This window comes from Peromyscus eremicus, chromosome X (assembly GCF_949786415.1).
Source record: "Peromyscus eremicus chromosome X, PerEre_H2_v1, whole genome shotgun sequence".
NCBI lineage: Eukaryota > Metazoa > Chordata > Mammalia > Rodentia > Cricetidae > Peromyscus > Peromyscus eremicus.
In genome coordinates this window covers 35,472,714-35,485,827 of record NC_081439.1, presented here as the reverse complement: position 1 = coordinate 35,485,827, position 13,114 = coordinate 35,472,714, and the positions used below count along the sequence as shown (strand labels likewise).

The window sequence follows — 13,114 nt, the reverse complement described above, 5'->3', positions numbered from 1 at the left end:
AAAGAAATGTGTATTCAGAGCATTTATACATTTTTAATTGTGTTATTTTTCTATTAATCTTTGATTTGATTTATATGTTGCTAAATGTTATCAATTTTTTTTTTTGCTTTTTACCAAGACCCAATTGGAGTCTGTTAATTTTGTTTAGTTCCATTTATTTTTTGCCTTGATTTGCATTATATCCTCCTTTCTACTCTATTTGGCTTTCATTTGCTCCCCCCCCCCCCCCCCCCCCCCGCTTTCTTCCTTTAGGCAGAAAGCTACTGATTGGAAATAATTGTTTTTCTCTTATGGGCTTACAGCCATCAGCTTCTCTCTAGGCGTTACTTTAGCTACCTTCCACAAATTTTAGTACATTGTGATTTCACTTTTCTTCCTCTCAAAACCTGGATAAACAAAGAATCCAATAACAATGGTGGAGAAAAATGTGTTTCTACAAAACAGGATTTTTTTCCTCTGAAGTCATGTCATTTCAAAGATAAACAATACAACTCTAATTTGTTTGTAAAAAAATAAACATCTTCATTTCATATGACTGACTGACTATACATAAATAGAGCAAACGTGGTGACGGATCACAAAGACTCTTTTTTAAATCTGGTGGAACTTGTAGTGAGGAATCTCAGAATTTATTTTTATTTTTTAAGTTTTTGAAACAAGATCTCTATGTGTTACTCAAGATGACATAGCATGTGCCATATAGACTGGGTTGTTGTCTAACACAATCGTCCTGCTTCAGCTTTTTGAGTACTGGACAGTAGGTATTCATGGTTGTAGCTTGCCTTCAGGTTGGATTTTTGAAATTTCATCAAAGACATAGAGCCTAATAAGTCAGGCCAAGGATTCATCATCACCAGTATTCGGTATAATATTTATAGCTTGGGTGTAAGGCTTCCTTCTTCTTCCTTTTTCCAATAATAAGGATGAAACTGATAAGGAAATATAGTTGTTATTTATGCAACATGTGATATTTTAAAATAACACTTTAAGGCTTATAACATATCAGACATTGTATGCTGCCAGGATTTTCACAGAATTTCTGGAATACATTAATAATAAATCCAAATATATAACTCAATGAAAGTTTTGCATCACTCATTATTTGATGAGGCTTTCCATATAATGCAGTTTGCCAAAGAAATCTAATTTATTTAACATCTCTTCTATAAAAACAAGAAAGAACAAATTCTTTTGAGATATTCCAGGGGCCAGCTACATGCTCTCCAAATCAATTTGTTATAAAAATATTTAATTTAGAATTTGATTTATGAAATTTGTATCAACCAGGCATAGTGGCTTTTAATCTCGGTACTCTGGAGACAGAGGTAGGTGAATCTCTGTGAGTTCAAGACCAGATTGGTCCACAAAGTGAGTTCTGGGACAGCCAGAGCTACATAATAGAGAGACCCTGTCTCTGTGAAAGAGAGAGGGACAGAGAGATTTGTCATAGATATCAAAAGGTATATTTTAAAAATTAGTAAATGAGCCAGATATAGTGACACACACCTTTAATCTCAGCTTGGGAGGCAGACAGAGGCAGATCTCTGTGGGTTCCAGGCCTGCCTGGTCTATGTTATGAGTTCTAGGGCATGAAGAAACCAAGCTGTAACATAAATTGCTAAACACTCACAGAGATCCAGATGAATCTCTGCCTCCCAAACGCTAGGATTAAAGGAGTGTGCTACCACAGCCTGACCTCTATATTTAATATAGTGGCTGGCTTTATCCTCTGATCTCCAGTCAAGCTTTATTTGTTAGGGTACAAATAAAATATCACCACACCCAGCCTTAAAACAAAAACAAAATAAAAAACAACAACAACAACAATAATAATAACATATGGGTTTATACATAATTAAGTAAAATCTAAGTTCAGTTAAATAATCAAGAATATGATACAGGTTAACATAAACCACAGGAAATTAATCTGGTAGAACGCAAAATCCCTCTTTCCTAGGTAGATTATTTTAAAAGTAAAGAAAATACGTTTACCAATTTCTCTTTATAAACAAGTAAATAGTCTAATAGAATAAAACTTTTCTATTTTCAAAAGACCACCTGGATCCCACAAAGGGCAGCATAACTGTCTGTTAACTCTATTTCCAGGGGCCTTTGGCTATTATTCAGTGATGGAGTGCTTGCTTGTCATGCAGAAAACCCTGACATTGATCCTTGATACTGTCAGCAAAGTGATTGCTGGATGTGTATCAAGCATAACAAAGAAAAAAGAAAAACAGAAAGAGGGAGGAGGAAGGAAAGGGAAGGGGCAAAGGAGGAGGATGAGGAGGAGGAGAAGGATGAGGAGGATGAGGAGGAGGAGGGAGGAACTGTGGGTTTTAGTTTGTTTCTGTGATTTTTTTAAATTGTTGTTTTTTTGAGATATAGGCTCTGTGCCAAATCAGGCCCCAGACTTGTAGTAATCCTCCTGCCTCTGTCTTCCCAATGATAAGATTACAGGTGTAAGCCATCTATTATATTTTTATATTATCTGAAACAACTTAAATAATGTCTAGCTTTTTAAATGTCTACTGAAGTTTTCCTGAGTGTTTCTCAAGTATAATTCCTAAAAAAAAAATAAGGACACCAAGGAAACAAGACTTACTAGATGTAGGGTTCTTAGATTGCTCCAAATGCCCAGAAGACATCCAATATGCAATTGCAGAAAGCAGCTTTATTCTCAAGAAAAATCAGTATGCTGGGGCCTGCCCAAAATGGCTTCTTTGACCCCAGGGGAGGATGAGTCAACCCCTTTTAAGCCTGCTTAGGGGAATTCCAGCTGTGGTTTAGTGTACTTTGAAGTGATTGGGTATAGACCCTTACTGAGACTGCTTCTTTGTTTTCCAAAGAGTGTGAGAAAAAACGCTGTGGCATTAGATGGGTGCAGAGGTGGGGAAACCTGGGAGGAAATGTGGTAGAAAAACTGTGATCAGAATATATTGTATGAAAAAAATGTATTTTTACTAAAAAAAAATTAAATAAAATTTAAAAAGGAGAAACTCAGGAGAGTTGATCTTTGGAAGACATCTTATCTTTCACTGGATATATCATTTTTTCTAGGCTCTTATATGCAGAGTCCAGAATAAATCTGCTGTCTGCTCTACCATTTGTGTTACTAGGAACTATGTGGGGGGTCACTTCTTTTCTTCATTTGTTCCAAGGTTCATAATTGAGGAGTCCAGGGCAAAAGGAAGACTTAAAAGAAAAGAATGCCAATTGTTTAGTGTCCTTATCATGTGACATGGTGTGCTTCAAACATGAACACCCAAAAGAACAGAGAAACCTACACATTTTGCACTAAGATCTGATGACAGGACAGTGATACAGAAATGTGATTGGACAATGAGGGAATAATCTCATGATAAGAAACTGGCAGGAATTTAGCAAGCCTTTTGTTTAGATTCTTCTTTGCATCCCTGTGTATTCATACATGGCATATTTATTTACATACAGGCAAAACACTGATATACATAAAAATGAATAAAAACAAATCTTTAATAAAGAAGTTTTAAAGTGTCATATTTTTTAGTGTATACTGAATCTATCACTATCTACCAAGTACCAGAAAATATAACTGGTGCCTTTTTTTAATGCAGTGTTTGAAATGTTTAAATCAGAAGCAGTAACAGATAAACTAAGTGGCTCATATTTTTTTTAAAAAAGGCCAGATACTTGGCTCTTTGGGAAAAATCAGAATGTTAACTTTTATATATCTAATGCTGGCCTCAGGTAGCCATTCCTTACCACTTGTTCCTTATGCATTCCCACTTATAACTGTTGCTATTTTTTATAATTTTTATTTATAGCCATGGGTTTTTAATATTCAAACTATATTTTTTCATATTCTTCCCTTTTTACATCCATAAAGGAGGAGACTCAGACTCCAAAGAATCACACAAAATTTGCTTTTCTTGAGGACTGATTCCCACACATCATCATAATTAAAGCTTATTTATAACACAAGTTCTCTGATTTTCTGCCAGATACTATGTCATAGGGGGATGAGGTTGACTCTGCATTATGAAAATCTTCATACAAATCCTTTTAGACAAGAATTGCAGACTAGCTAGGTTGTCATTTATTTATATTTTTAACCAGAATCTGGATACATGTGAGCCTGTACATAGTGACAAAGTAGTGAATGTTCTTGAGTTGGTATGCCTAGTAATCTAACTATTCTAGAATAGAATAAAGTGATTTTTTTTCTAGAGAGGTTCTTTTCCATTGAAATTTATGCATAGTTGTTGGATTACAGAAAGAATTATCTATGCTATTGCTACTTCATGATGGTTCACATGTATCACCTTCCAGCTGAGTAAACACAGAGCTTCAAGTTGTAATCCAGACTTATGGAACCAGAATATGCATTTAAACATATCTCAACAAAATGGAAAGCTTGTTAAGTGGTTATTAGTACTTGCTCTTCCACAGGACCTGACTTCAGTTTCCAGCACCCATATGGTGGTTCACAACCATCTGTAACTCCACTTCCAAGGATTTAATGCCCCCTTCTAACCTCCATAGACACCAGGTATGCATGCATCTGTGCAGAAAAAATGCTTATTCACATAAAATAAAAAAATAAGTATTTTATTTATTTATTTACTTACTTATCCTCCTCCAACTTCCCCTCCCCCAACTCTTCCCAATTCCCCCACACACACCTCTTCTCGTGTTTGGTTCTACCCTAGGTCTCTGAGCTGTACAGCTTCCATGTGGGCTCCTCTTGTGGGTTGGGCTTCAAGCTAAACTAGTCATAGGTTGGTACTCTGATAAACTCCGAGCCACTATTGCCCCAGCACATTTTGTAGGCAAGATAGGTTATAGGTTGAAGGTTTCATGGCTTGGTTGGTGTCCCAGTCCCACCACTGGAAGCCTTGCCTGGTTATAGAAAACGGCCAGTTCAGTATCCATATCCTCCAGTACTAGGAATCCTCATTAGGGTCACCCTCATAGGTTCTAGGAACCTTCCACTGCAATAGATTTCCACATATGCCCCCCTAAGTGCCCCTCAATTCCAGTCAATTCCAGCCTGTACTCTTCCTCTGTCCCTCTCTACTCCTTCTGATCCCTCATGTTCCCATCCCCACTTGCTTCTAATACACCCACAAAATCTATTCTATTTCTCCTTCCAGGGAAATCCATTCATTCACCTATAGAACCCTCTTTGTTACTTAGCCTCTCTGGGTCTGTGGATTGTATCATGACTATCCTTTACTTAACAGCTAATATCCACTTATAAGTGAGTACATACCATGTTTGTCTTTCTGGATCTGGGTTACCTTGCTCAAGTTTTTTTTTCTAGTTCCATCCATTTGCCTGAAAATTACATGATGTCATTTTTTAAACAACTGAGTAATACTCCATTGTGTAAATGTACATTTTCTTTATCCATTTTTCGGTTGAGGAACATCTAGATTGTTTCCAGTTCCTGGTTATTATAAATAAAGCTTCTATGAATATCTTTGAGCAAGTGTCCTTCTGGTAGGATTGAGTATCTTTTGGATATATGCCCAAAAGTGGTATAGCTGTGTCTTGAAGTAGATTGATTCCCAATTTTCTGAGAAACCGCCATATTGAAAAATAAAATTTCAAAAACTATGATCTCCAGGTATGCATATTAAAGCCTAAGAAGTATTACTCTACAATTTAGAGCCCACCTATGTATAGATAAAGTTGTTGCTCACATTGAAGCTGTAGCTAAGTCTGCCGAAGGGCCTGTTTTGACCCCTATCAGAGGGAGCAGGGTATAAGAAGAAAGTAACTGGCTGTCACTACTGCTGATTCTGTTATCCCAATAAGAAGAATCTTCCTAGACCTCTGAGATGAAGGTATTGCTGGAGAGTAGATAGGCTATCTGGATTTCTAAGTGATGGTTATCAGGGTGAGTCCATGTGTGCTTTCACTCCAATGGCTACTTAGGTACAGCTAATGCTGGAGGCACTTAGACAGAGAAAGAGGTAAGACTTCATCTCCCTGGAGGTGGCTAGTATCTCCTCTGGCTTGGCACCAACACCAGACTAATCTTGAGGAAAACACTTTTGATTTTGATGTATATATCACCTTTTAGGCATTTCTGTAGGCCTTAAATGGTGCTTTCTCTTCTGACAGAACTTCCCATTTTCAAAGTTACTCATAGCTTGACTCCTGCACCTAATTATCTCTCCATAGGTGATTCCCATTGCCAGACATCTTGGAGCATCGTGGTTCAAACATGGCAGTTTGTGAAGGATGAAAGTCAGCCAGCAAACCTTGTATTAATATTCTGTAAATCTGCTGGCAAGGAAAAGACATGAACACAAATTTTCACTTACGTACTTCTTAGCTGGCAATGAGCACCAAGTGGTGGTCATTGGGAGGCTGTACCATCTTCATATGGTCGTTGAAGCTGACCTTGAACTAAAGTTCAGTGGCCACTTTTACACCAACTTAGGCACTCTGGTGGAGGCAGTATAGAACTACAAAATAGTAATTGCCAGAAGGTTGCACTCAGAGCTGCAGGAGCAATTGGGGATGCAATGCAATTCTTTTGAAAGAAATGAATAAGCAATGTGACCCATTATCTAGTAGAAAATATCAGCAACCTCAGAAGCTAAGAGTACACACCAAGGTTGTCACTGCAGTGGTGTGGAGGAGGGCTTTTGGCAGTCTATGACTGTCTTTTATCTCCTATAGTCATGTGAACATGTTGAATAGGTACATAGTCACATCGCCCAACTCTTGAGAGAACAAGTTGATATGACCGAAACATACTATCAATTATATTTGAGAAACAAATGAGCTTTTACTTTTTTCTTCAGTTTTGTCCTTAATGTGTCACCATCTACTTGCTATAAGCAGAGATTTAGAGCAAAAGCCTCATCTCCATGAGTCCTAACAGATGAGGCACCTATTCCTACATGCCAGTGAAAGAGATAGCCATGAGGAGCAGAGAAAGAAGATTAATAAACATGGCAAAGTTGGTAAGAGCAAATAAAGAGATTCAATGACAAAACTATCCTGAAGGTGCTAACAGGAACACTGGGGGTTTAGAGAAAAAGAAAACATAAAGAAGAACCTGAAGTGTGCTTACCTGGCAGGGCAGGTAATCTTGATGAGGCTACCGGTCTAATTGATCAACATCTCAGTTCTTGTTCCACTGGTACTCTCCCAAGAATATTATATCTATGATCACTTGAATCTCATCATCTTCCATGAGAAGATTACTTTCTGAGGTCAGCATTTATGTATCTATAAGAAATTACCCACATTAGAGGCAGAAATTTCTACTCTAGGTACTGGCAGACATTCTCAGTCTGTTTCCCCATGTCCTATAAAGATGTACAATTTGCAGAGACAAAGAGCAACAGTCAGGACATAGGTGTGTGAAAGTTTAGCTGTAAGTTCCAGTCAGTTGAACTGGGAAGATAAACCAGGGGGCAAAACTGGCTTTTGAAGTTCTTGTACCCATTTGGGGCCACAGGCCAGAGCTTCTGTGGGGACAGTCTCTGCCTCTGGCAAGATAGTTCCTGAGGGCTTGGAACTAAAAAAAAAATATAATAAAAATAATTCTGACTTCAAAGGAGCTCAGTTACGTCCTTCTATGGAGCCTCGGCCTTGAGTAAATTAGGCAAAAGCTTAATACTTGGAAAGACAGCTTTAGTTTTCTTATAAATAAAGCACCCTAACAAACAGAAAAAGTTTATCTTAATATTTTTCTCATTTCCTGCAAAGTCTGCTTACTTCCAAGGAATAAGCAGAACTTCATTCTGTTCTTGTTGTGTGGTTAAAGCTTTTTGTTTCTGATTTACACATCATTAAGATGACATTTTCATATTCCTGTCCATACAGATTTTCAAATATTTATGAAAGGATCATAATGATTCACATTATTTTGGTCCACCCAGCAATAAAATGTACTTTATTCTTTTTTATATGTGATTAAATCCAAAGAGATTAAGAAAAACTCAAAGACTGCAGGAATGCTGGTACAAGCTTGCATTCCTAGCTGTTGGGAAACAGATGCAGAAAGACCATGATCTCAAAGCATTTTGGTATTCATAACAGGATGAGAACCTATTTTTAAAAAAAGAAAAATAAAACAAAAAAGTGAGAAGAAATGACTCAAGGTTGTGTCCTTTATTTGTAAATATATACACGGTAATTTCTTATAGACATAAACGCTGACCTCAGAAATACTGTTTAAGATTTTATTTTTATTATTTTTAGTTATGTGTATGGATGAGTGAATACCATGTACGCACAGTACACACAGAGGCCAGAGACACTGGATCCCTTGGAGCCTGAGAAACAGGTGTCTGTAAGCTGCCTGACATAGGTGCTGGGAAGTAAACTGGGGTCCTTCACAAGAGCTGTACATGCTCCTAGACTAGTCACTAAGCCACCTCTTTAGCATAGGGTGGCTAGTCTCCCAGATGCAAGAAGTCAGAGGAAGACAGAGTATAAATGCTTGCAAGTGGCTTGCTTTCTGAATGTCTTTTTTTTTTTCCTGCTCCCACCAGACTTCAATACCAGCAACTATTTGAGGGATTTCTAGGACATCAGCACTGAATAGCTGTGTGCCACTCCAGCATAGAGACAGGTGGCAACTGTTGAATTACCTAGCCCTTGTCACATAGCAATCCAACAATTCCATTTTGATAGAAATCTGCATATGTTCTGTTGGTTCATTTCTTTTGGAGAACCATGGCTAATTCAATATCAGATAAAACAATTTTACCCAGTTTATTGAAGATAACCATTAGCTAATTAATATACATATAAGCTAAAACATTGCATGCTTTCATAGGTTGCTTTTATGTTACTGTGATAAACACCATGACTAAAAGAAACCTGAGGAGGAAAGAGTTTATTTTGTTATATGCTTCCAGGTCATCATTGAGAGAAGCCAGGGCAGGAACTCAAGTAGGAACTGAAGCAGAAACCACAGAGGAATATTGTTCACCTGCTCTTTCTCTAGCTCACTTACAAACTCAGATAGCTTTCTCATGTAGTCCAGGACCACTTGCTCAGGGATGGTACTGCCAAAAGTGGACTGGGCCCTTCTACACCAATCATTAATCAATATAATGCCTTACAGACATGCCCACAGGTTAATCTGATTAGGACAGTACTTCCTTTGAGATTCCCTCTTCCATAGTGGCTCTAGCTTGCCAATATGGCTGTCTTTCTCAAATCAAAACAGATCTTTTTTTTGTTTTTTGTTTTTTGTTTTTCGAGACAGGGTTTCTCTGTGTAGCTTTGCGCCTTTCCTGGAACTCACTTTGTAGACCAGGCTGGCCTCTAACTCACAGAGATCCGCCTGCCTCCGCCTCCCAAGTGCTGGGATTAAAGGCATGTGCTACCACCGCCCGGCCAAAACAGTTCTATGGGACTGGTAAGATGTCTTAGTCGGTGAAGTGCATGCCACACAACTCAGGTCCTGATGTTTGCTTAGCAAGCACTTTACTGACTGAGCTATCTTCCCACTCCCAGGCCTTCTTAATAAGTACTGTTTTGTTATACATTTAATATGAGTAGACCTCATTTTCCAAATACCAGGCCTCACCCACTGACTTTGCCTATTAGCCATTTTCTTATCCTTGCTGTTTGTCACAAAACAAGGGAAAACATGGAGCTAAGGATAGCATGGTTGACTTTTTTCTGATTCTGTACTTGGTAAGGTTGATAAATTAGTAACCTTAGTGGCATACAAAATTGTAACATTTTCATTGTACATATCTTTCATCATTACTAGAAACAATTGAGCTTAACTTTTATTAGTAGCAGAAACCTTAGCTGTGTGGGCCTTCTCCTTTGTGTATCTTATCATTGTAAGCCTATAAAAAGACTTGGGTGCTTTTGCTTTTTATTTATATCCGTAGTGTCCAAATCTTGAAATATGTGCCTGTGTACTGTCTGTGTAAATCATGATGCCCCTTGAAGTCCATAGTATGAGCCTAGCTACGAAAATATGGAATTTATAGGAAACAAAGAAACAATTTAATTGTGCCACCTACATAGCAAAATAATTAAATTGTTCTTAAGATTAAAAGGAATGTAAATAATACTCACCAGGAACTCTAAAGTTAAAGTCAGTAGATTTTTACATGACAAGAAGGAACTCTGGATTCTTTGTATATACTTGATATATTTCAAATGTTTTATTGCTGAGTGACCAGAATTCAGGGAGCCTAAATTGGAGTTTCACCCTTCTCCTTTTCATCCTTCACTGATTACACAAATTATTTATGCCATATTCAAAGAAATTTTGTATCTGTTACTGTTGGGCTTGCATCTGGAATTTCTTTCAAAAGCTCATGTATTGACAGCATGGCCTTAATGTAGCACTGCTCGGATGTGGAGCCTTTGGGGGGTGATTGAATCATGAGGATCAATTTATTTATGTATCTAGAGCTTACTGAATTAATAAGAGGTGATAGAAACTTAAAGAGGAAGGACGTGACTAGAAGAAGCAAGTCTCTGGAGATGTGCACCTGTAGGGGATATTTTGTTCTCTACATCAGCTTTCTCCCTCCTCCTTTTCCTGACTGCCATGAAGTGATCAGCTTTGTTCTCTCATGCAATATAGAACATCCTGTCATGATGTTCTGCCTTACTAATTGCCTATAAAACGCAGAGCTAAGTGAGAAGGGATTAAAACATTTGGCATGAGCCCAAACATATCTTTTCTTCTTTTAGTTAATTTTCTTAGGTATTTTCTCACAGCAATAGAAACTACTGACATTTATGTTAATCATTTAAATTATCTAGTTGGAAATAATAGACCTTTATCCCTTTACCTTGTAAGGGGCCTAATGAATTTGAGTCCTGCCTTCATAGTTATCTGTTGTCTTACCTTAGTCATTTTTATGCCACATTCTTCCCTTGGTCTCTGTGTGAATTTGAAATGATGATGAGAAGATTGTGATGCTGAAGGGTGCTGAAAGGGGTCAGAATTAGAGGGGGTCAGCCAGGGACGAATACAAACAAATCAGTCAGAAGAAATAGCTGAGTACATTTGGAAAAATACTACTCTTTTTTAACTAAGGGGGGGGAGGGATGAGGCTGGCCAGGTGAGTAAGGCCTTGAGGGGAAGGATATAGTACCCCAATGAGTATGAGGAGCCTAAGAGTTAGACAGATCCCTGAAAGTTAGACAGACGAGGAAATGGGACCACAAATAGATTTCAAAAGTTAGCTAGCTTCCAGCTTTTTCCTCACTCTGCTGATCTGTAACTAATGCCTGGCAGGGATTTTTCCCACCAGTAACCTCCACCCACCTTTCCAGTAGACAACTCTGACAAGTTAAAGATCAGACCTGGAAATGTTTACCCAAAATTGTGACCTACTCACAACCTTCTTTGTTTAAAATGACCAATCATAAATTAGGAAAAGACCCTCATTCCAGCTTACCAAAGACCCTTATAACCCCAGCCTTAGAAGAAAGACTGAGCTTTGGCTTCCCAACTCATCCCTCTGTTTTTCAGGGGATCTTTCTCTCTAGGTGCCTTGCTGTGTGGTGTGTATAGTTTACCTTTGATAAAAATATTTTCCACCTGATGATCCTAACTACTGTGTCTGAGATTTTCCCTGCTGCTACCTATTATATTGGAGATTATTTTTCTTACTTTTTAATTCTTTAGAAGGAGTAGAAAACAAACCTGACCAAGATCCTGAGACAGTGACATCCTCACCTAGGATAGGGAACCACGCCAGGTTGGCAACCAAGAGTAAGGCCTATTGGTTTACACTTAGGTCCATGACTTTTGTGTGCCTAAGCTGAGATCCATACAGCTGTGTAGTGGGTGAATAGTTCCAGAATTATCTGCTAGGAAACCACATTTATAGGTCTCATAGGAGCTCATACAAGAGGTAACTTAGGCCTTAAGATAGTATAAATGGGGAAGACAGGCTGAACTTGAGTGACATTTCAGAAGACAAGTAAAACTGATGTTTCATGGAATGGGTAGAACTCTTTGACTTGGTGGTTCAATGGGTCTGAGCAGTGCATGAAAGATTCTCTGATATGGAAAATACATAGCCTAAAGATAGTGTTCTGCATCTGGGGATGACAATTCAGGAGTAACAACAGGTCCACACTTGAATTCAGCAGGATTTTTCGAAGTCCTTTTTTAGGAACCAAGTAGTTAGAACATGAGGAACGGCAGAAGTTGAAGTAAAATCCTGGTTTCATCTCCATGTGTGTGCCCACCATTCAATGAATAAAGGAACTTAGAAAGCTTGGAGTCATCAAAAAAACTCTTAGGCCTGTTAGTTATCAGCTCATCAGTGGCAGTTAAATTAGTGAGGTTATGTATGTCTCTCTAAATGTGAAAGATAAAGGAGAGAAAAGGGGTGAACACTGTACCTATAGCCATTTATATTTTATCCCACAATTAAAATTTTAAAAGACTAGCTCTGGGATATAACTCACTGATAAAGCAGGTTTGCAATATAAAACCATTTTTCTATAAAGTAAATATGATAATTATTATAGTCATAAAATAGAGTTTTTAAAGAACAATAAAAAGAAAACCAGGAAATGCCAGTCATGGTGACTTTTACCTATAGTACCCACACTTGGGAGGTAAAGGAAGAAGATTGAAGAGTTCAAGGTCATCTTCAGCTACACAGCAAGTTAGAGGATAGCCTGTGTAACATGAAACTTTGTCTAGGAGGGGAATGGCTGGGAGAGTCATAGCATGTTAAAAGATGAAATGGAAAGAGGTTACTGCTTCTAGGAGATAAAACTACTTGAGGGGAAAAAAGAAAAACGTTTAGGAACACAGGAAATCCAAAAGATATACATTTTCTGCTTGCCTAAATTGGTTAAAACTGATATTCATGGAAATATTGGGAATCCTTTCAAATCAGAGGCCTCTAATTGGTAGACACTGAAACTATCTCTCCTCATACAAACATTCCAGATCACTTTTCTCATACTGAAACCACTAGAAACCTACTGTAAGAAAAAGCACCCTCCACATCTGAGTTTACTGACTGAAGCTGCTGGCTTCTAGTTGTCAGACCTCTTGGCTCTAGGGTCTGCCTGACTTAATTATAACTTGAGTGAGAACAGAGGAAGGGGATAAAAGAATGATTTATCTTGTGTATCTTGCTAATGATTTTAAGGGTAC

General features: G+C 38.0%; 1 long non-coding RNA gene across 4 annotated transcripts; it reads right to left on the bottom strand.

The window, feature by feature from the left end:
* Positions 1-613: 613 nt before the first annotated feature.
* Positions 614-7,279, bottom strand: LOC131899913 (uncharacterized). 4 transcript variants are annotated; one of them, XR_009376146.1, is made up of 4 exons: positions 7,070-7,279; positions 6,316-6,455; positions 5,252-5,316; positions 614-929 (listed from the first exon to the last, which is right to left on the bottom strand). It is a non-coding gene; the product is annotated as an uncharacterized LOC131899913 (long non-coding RNA). The 4 variants fall into 4 exon arrangements; XR_009376148.1 differs by lacking the exon at positions 614-929 and adding an exon at positions 2,293-4,540; XR_009376147.1 differs by lacking the exon at positions 614-929 and adding an exon at positions 4,566-4,878.
* Positions 7,280-13,114: the final 5,835 nt, after the last annotated feature.